The 6567-nt window shown below is 53.9% G+C and overlaps 1 pseudogene; it reads left to right on the top strand.

The window, feature by feature from the left end:
• The first annotated feature begins 5015 nt into the window (after positions 1-5015).
• Positions 5016-6567, top strand: part of LOC110594742 — a 3344-nt pseudogene continuing 1792 nt past the window's right edge.

Raw genomic sequence — 6567 nt, 5'->3', positions numbered from 1 at the left:
GATGGCCTGAGCCCGCGGGTTCGAGACCCGCCTGGGCAACGAGACCTCATCTCGACAATAAATCAAAAAATCAGCCGGGCGTGGTAGCGCGTGCCTGTAATTCCGGCTACTCGGAAGGCTGAGGCGGAAGGATCGCCGGAGCCCAGCGGGTCAAGGCTGCGGTGGCCGGGAGCGGCCGCTGCACTCCAGTCTGGGTGACCGAGTGAGATTCCAACTAAAAAAAAAATAAAAAAAAGGAGAGTCTTGGAAATCCCAGCGCTTTGGGAGCCCGCGGGTCCGAGACCCGCCTGGGCAATTTGGCAAGAGCTCAGCTCTACAATAAATCAAAAATCAGCCGGGCGTGGTAGCACACGCCTGTCATTCCGGCTCCTTGGAAGGCTGAGGCAGAAGGATCGCCGGAGCCCAGCGGGTCGAGGCTGCGGTGGCCGGGAGCGGCCGCTGCACTCCAGTCTGGGTGACCGAGTGAGACTCCAACTCAAAAAACATAAAAAAATCATCAGAACCCCGGCTCACAAAAGAAGCTAGGTAGAGCCAAGATTAAGACGGACAGGTCCCCTCCACTGCCTGAGAGCAGCCTTATTCCATCCTTGGGAAGCCATCCCCTCTCAGGGAAGCGTCTGGCTGATGAATGGGCTGAGCATCGAAGGTCACTGTCCACTCGAGGTGCGGATACACTGAGGCCTGATGGCCAGTCTCAAGGAAATGCACTTCCCAGGGCCGATATCACAGGGCTCAGCTTCCAAGAGCTCACATTTCATCTTGTCACAACACGGTTCAAATATGGAACCTCTTTCCGTATCCAGAGTAAATTAGCTCCTGGTCACAAGTGGTGTAACTGTTGGCCCCTGGCGAGCTCTGCTGTGGAATCAGGACTCTCGTTAGCAGTGGCGCCTGCAACCCCAGGGAAATTATTTCTCATTCTGACCTGTGGATTCCAGTCAGCCCTGGCTTTAATCAAAGGCTCTGTGAGTTGCGATCGGAGTCTCGTCTAAGCCACACGCCAGAGCCACAAGTGAGAGGGGTCCCAAGCGCGGTCAAGTTTGTCAAGGCCTCCGGACACGAATGGAGGGGGAGGGTGACCGAGGAGAGCGCCTCTTCGGTGTGAAGTCAGGGCACCTAAGGAAGCCTCACACGTGTGATGGGTGTCATCACAAGAAACAGCGGACCCAGGTCGGGTACAGTGTCTGCGTATAGACGGGAAGGCTGAAGTGACCAAGGGGTGTCCCCACATTCCGACCCTTCTCTTCTGTCCCAGCTCACCTTCCTGCAAAAGGAAAGCGGGCAGAGAAGAGCCGTGCAGAGGTTCGCTCCAAAAGGCCTTGAAGTAAGATCAACAAGATTGATGTGCAGACAGACAGGTAATAACTTTAAAGTGAAAGGAATCTCTGAAGATCTGTGGCATTTTCAACAAAAGAGGGGGAGGGTGGGTAGCACTCAAAACCGAAACCACACCCACAGGAAGTCCCTAATGAACCTGACAACAAAGTTCTGAGAAGGAGAAAGAAGATAAACGGAGTTCTGTTTACGTAACCTTAGGGGGTTTGAACACCAAGAACTTACAGAACTGAGGAAATGGAGTCCTGGCAGAAGGTCAAAGACAGGAACGGATGTTGGGGGCAGGGGCAGGCGCTCCCGGTAAAAGAAACTGAGCAGAAATAAAAGCTCGCTTGCGGAAGAAAGCAGGCAGGGGGAGGGCGGCTGTGTTGACTGGTGGCCAAGGAAGGGCGGTTTGGCCCTGCAGCCTGTCTGGGCCTCCTCTCTTCACCCACCTGGTACCACTCAGCTGAGCTGGAGGCAAGTCCCCACCCGGTCACAAGCAGAGGGAAACAGAGGGCACCCTCACGTGGTGGCCTGGGGGCCGCCACGTGGAGCCTGAATGCGCAGAGCAGAGCTGGCCCCACAGACCCAGGCAGCTGAGTGGGCAGACGGACGTGCTGGGCCGCGCCTGTCTGAACGTGTGTGTCCCCAACCATGCACGTGTCGGCAAGCCCCCATGCAGTGTGGGATCAGGGCCTCCCGAAGGGCTTGAGGGAGTCTGTTCCCTTCCTTCCACTCCCTCCAAATGAGGGTGCCGTATACCTCCCTCTGCTTGTGAGAACCCAGAGCAAAGCTGTCACCTGTGACCAGCAGGCCTTTGCCAGACCCTGATGACAACTGCTGGATCTTGGGCTTCCTGGCTTCCAGAGCTGGGAGGTATGAATGTCCTTTACAAATTACTCAGTCAGTCGGCTCGGTGGCTCAGCCTGTAATCCCGCGCTTTGGGAGGCTGAGGTGCGTGGATTGCCTGAGCCCGCAGGTTCGAGACCCGCCTGGGCAACTTGGCGAGACCTCATCTCTACAATAAATCAAAAAAACTAGCCGGGCGTGGTAGCGGGCGCCTGTAGTTCCAGCTACTTGGAAGGCTGAGGAGGAAGGATCGCCGGAGCCCAGCGGGTCGAGGCTACGGTGTGGCCACTGCACTCCAGTCTGGGCGACAGAGTGAGACTCCAACTCAAAAAAAAGGAAAAAAAAGCACAAATTACTCAGTCTAAGGCACTTCATCATAGCGGCAGGAATGGACTAAGAAAGGGACCCACAGTTCTTGTGATTGAGCAGCCACAATAATTATCAGACTGTGACGAGCAGACCCTCACCACACACTGATGACAAGGGGCTCCTCCTTATGATAGCTCTCTGGGGACTCATGACGGCAAAGCAAAGGCACAGATGCCACTGATGATAGTTTACCTACACATTGTCTCAGTAGGCATACTAGCGTAGGTACTAGTTATCAGTATTTACATCCATCATGAAACTGAAATGGTCCATGAAACACATGGCTCCTCTCTCACTCCCTAATGAAAGCTAAGAGGCAGGGAACTGGGAAGAAAGAAATTCACCTATTTCTGAATTTGGGATTCAAGGAGATGAGCCAGGATGGATACCAAGTCCGGTTCAGCTCCCAGATTTCACAGTCTGCATTTATGAGCATAGGCGTTGAGCTGTGCTTATTGATTAACATCAAGCTACATGACTTACAAAGCATTCGATAGGGTTCCAGTTACAGTTGTATTTCATCAGTTATAGCATCCATTTTTGCATATTCTCGGTACCCGTCACTGGGAACTGTAAATGTCCTTTATCAGTAATTCTAAGCAAAGAAGTTAGCGGCGCTTACTGCAGAATAAAGCTTTATTTGTTGTGATACATCTTTAGCCAATGGGTACAACAAAACAAAAGAGTGTACTGGTTGCAGTAACAAGATTAGTATAATTTTATTTCTAACTTTAACTACTGACCGTAGAAATGAATAACATCTATTATACCAACTATGTGAAAACAATCATGGGGCCAGTGACTCGTTCTGTCCCAGGGAGAGTCAGCGCAGTCTTCTCATTCTAAGGAGCGTGCTTGTGTGCAGGACAGTCACCCCAAGCAACCAAACAATCATGAATTAGTGACAGTGAGTCTCTTCATCCAAACCATCTTACAAAAGGACAAAATCAAAGGTTGGGAAGGTTTGAAAAATTGTCAAAGCTGGGCGTGGTGGCACATGCCTGTCGTCCCAGCTACTGGGGAGGCTGAGGCAGGAGGATCCTTGGAGTCTGGGAGTTTAGGCCCAGCCAGGACAATACAGCAAGACTCAGTCTCTTAAAAAAAAAAAAAAAAAAGGAACAGAACCATCAAGAGGCAGAACCTGGGTAAGAAACTGGTTCTATAAACCAAAACAGTCCAGGAATTCAGATGCGCACAGGACTTCAAGCTGGTCCTGCACATTCACGGAGAGTGTGGCTCAAGAAATGGGCCTTCTGCTCAGCAGCCTGCCTGGCTGTCCTCAAAGGAGCCATTCCTCCGCCCTTCTCAGGAAGCTCTCCCCCTCAGAAAGCGGGGCACTTTCTTCACTCACTCACTCATTTCCAGCTAGAATTTACTGCCTACCCATAATGCAGCGGGGGTATGCTAGGTGCCTTACACACATGAGCACATTCGGCAGGCTTGGACACACGTCTTAACTTAAAAATATCCCTTCTGGTGACATTAAAAACACACCTTATTTGTGGGAAATTCAGTTAAAAGAGAAATTTAAAGAATGTTAAGTAGCATACCGCAATTCGGTTAGAGGAGGGGGTGGGCCTGCTGGGGAAACCGGAGCACGGAGCACAGAGCACGAGGGCATAGCACGTTGGGGAGAGAGTGCAAAGTCACTGGCCATGGAGGTGAGAACTAGCTCAAGGCTGAGAGTGCAGGCAGTGGGTGGGCTCCGGGAGCCCTGGACTCCTTTGCACAACCTGGATGTCCCAAGCAAAAGCCAGAGGCAGAAGAATCCTTTCTGAAAAACAACGTCGAGGGGAAGTAAATCTAAGACCCGCCTGTACACGTGAAAGGGTGCTCAATAAATACTCGCTGAATGAATGTGTGAATCCATCCATCACCACAGAGGTAGCAACCAGGACCCTTGTCAAGAGGGTTGTCGGGACTTTCACCAAAACAGAAAAATAGGAGGCTGCCATAGAGGCTGAGCATGCCTCCGCACTCTGCTTTGGGTGTGTGGTGATTAGGCGCACCTGCTGGCACCCCTGGAGACGGGGATGGAGCTGGGTGGTGGCTACGGCTGCCGTGGGCTCCATGCCTGCCAGGATGGGCCAGGTGCTCAGAGAAGAGAACGCAGGGCAGGCATCCTTGGCAGGGCGAAGGCTCTGGTGGGGGCTTCCCGTTCCCCAGGGTCACCCTGCTCTGCCTTTGTAGCCTGCCGCTGCCAAGGCGGACTCGCGGGGACAGACCTGCTGCAGTTTGACCTCTGGGCTCTTTGGGAGAACCAGTTTTTCCTGGGAAACGGAGAGTCACGCGGGGAGCCGCTTTCCTCAGGGGGACGGGGCCCATTCGACTAGCCCTTCAGAAGGGGCGACACCCCCATGCTGAGGGAGCAGCAACGTGTGACACTCGCCACTCACCCAAGGGGGCAACAGCGGGGTGGACAGGGCATACCTTCTTGGTGTGGCGCTGGGATGGCCAGCTTTTCCTTCAGCACATTCACAATGTGCGTTGTCGCCGAGGACCGCGCCGTCTGTCGTGGCTCGGCACGGACCTCGCGCTTCCCCTCAGCCACGAGGCTCAGGTGTCAGCGATGGTTTGAAAACCCAGCGATGCATTTTAAACATCAGCAGGAAAACCCTGAGCGCTTCTTTGCCTCTGCAGAGCCCAAAGTGCCGTGCTCCTTGAGAGGAAGTCTCTGTGAGGAGCAGCTCCGGGAGAAACAGAGGTAGGGGACAGCCACGAATGCACAGCTGGGGGACGTAGGTGCCTGGCAGGGAGGTGAGGGCGGCGGGCGTGCACACTGCAGGGCTGGCCTCACCTGTGTCACTGCTGGAGAGCCTGGGTCCCCAGCAGCTCTAGGCTGGTCCCTGGCCCGGGTCCTGCTCTGCAGCCCCCTGGTAATCGCAACCCACACAGCACTGCTTCCTTCCACACCAACGCCCACGAACCCCGTGAGGCATGTCACCATTCACAGGAGGGAACCTTGGCCAGGAAGGCTGAGTGCCTGCCCAGGGCCACATCCCCAGAAGGTAGATGTACCAGGCTTGGAGCCCGGTGTCTTGATTAGGGTTCTGTGATTTTATGCTTCCAGGGACGGAAGATTACTTTTGTTTGCAAAATCCAATCTTTCCTTGTGGTTTCAACATTTCCCCTGAAGCCCCTGCAAAGGGACAGGACATCAGGGCCATGGTCCAAGCCCCAGAAGGCCCTGCAAGGCCTCCGGGATGGTCCATCCCACTTGCAGGCAACACGTCTTTAAGAAATTATCCAGCCAGGCTCGGTGGCTCAGCCTGTCATCCCGCGCCTTGGGAGGCTGAGGTGAGTGAATTGCCTGAGCCCGCGGGTTTGAGACCCGCCCAGGCAACTTGGCGAGACCTCCTCTCTACAATAAATCAAAAAATTAGCCCGGGGTGGTAGCGCATGCCTGTAACTCCAGCTACTCGGAAGCCTGAGGCGGAAGGATCGCCGGAGCCCGGCAGTCGAGGCCGTGGTGGTCGGGGCGGCCACAGCACTCCAGTCTGGGGGACAGAGTGAGACTCCAACTCAAAAAAAAAAAAGAAAGAAAAAAAGAAATTATCCATATCCAACACCCTGCAGTATGAAATAAATCATAGTGTATGAACGGAATGGAATGTTTGGCAGCCGTTTAGGCGGACAGATACACAGACACAGGGAAGACGACCCCAAGACAAGTTTCAGTGACGATATTACAGCATGGAAGGCCTACCTGCAGACAGGGACGGATACGGAAGCATGTGACTGGCATGACCAGTGATGGAGTAGGCCCTTTTTGCAGCTGTCCCCTGGTGCCCTGGGCTATGGTTCCAGAAGCCCAGGTGTGCCCACACCCGCGCTCACTCCAGTCCTGCGGTCAGCCCCGTGGAGCCTGAGTGTGTGAAAAGGGCCCGCTGCCCACGCTGGCCTCACAGCTCACAACCGCCGCGTTTTCGGACCAAGTTTAGCTGGAAAAAAGCCACAGTAATAGGGCCCACACAGCCCACACCCAGTTGTTCAAGGGTCAGCCGAATTTCTTCCTTTTTTTTTTTTTTTTTT

This window comes from Carlito syrichta, unplaced genomic scaffold (assembly GCF_000164805.1).
Source record: "Carlito syrichta isolate Samal-C Ts95f unplaced genomic scaffold, Tarsius_syrichta-2.0.1 Scaffold130759, whole genome shotgun sequence".
Taxonomy (NCBI): Eukaryota; Metazoa; Chordata; class Mammalia; order Primates; family Tarsiidae; genus Carlito; species Carlito syrichta.
This window is presented reverse-complemented; position numbering and strand designations above follow the sequence as displayed.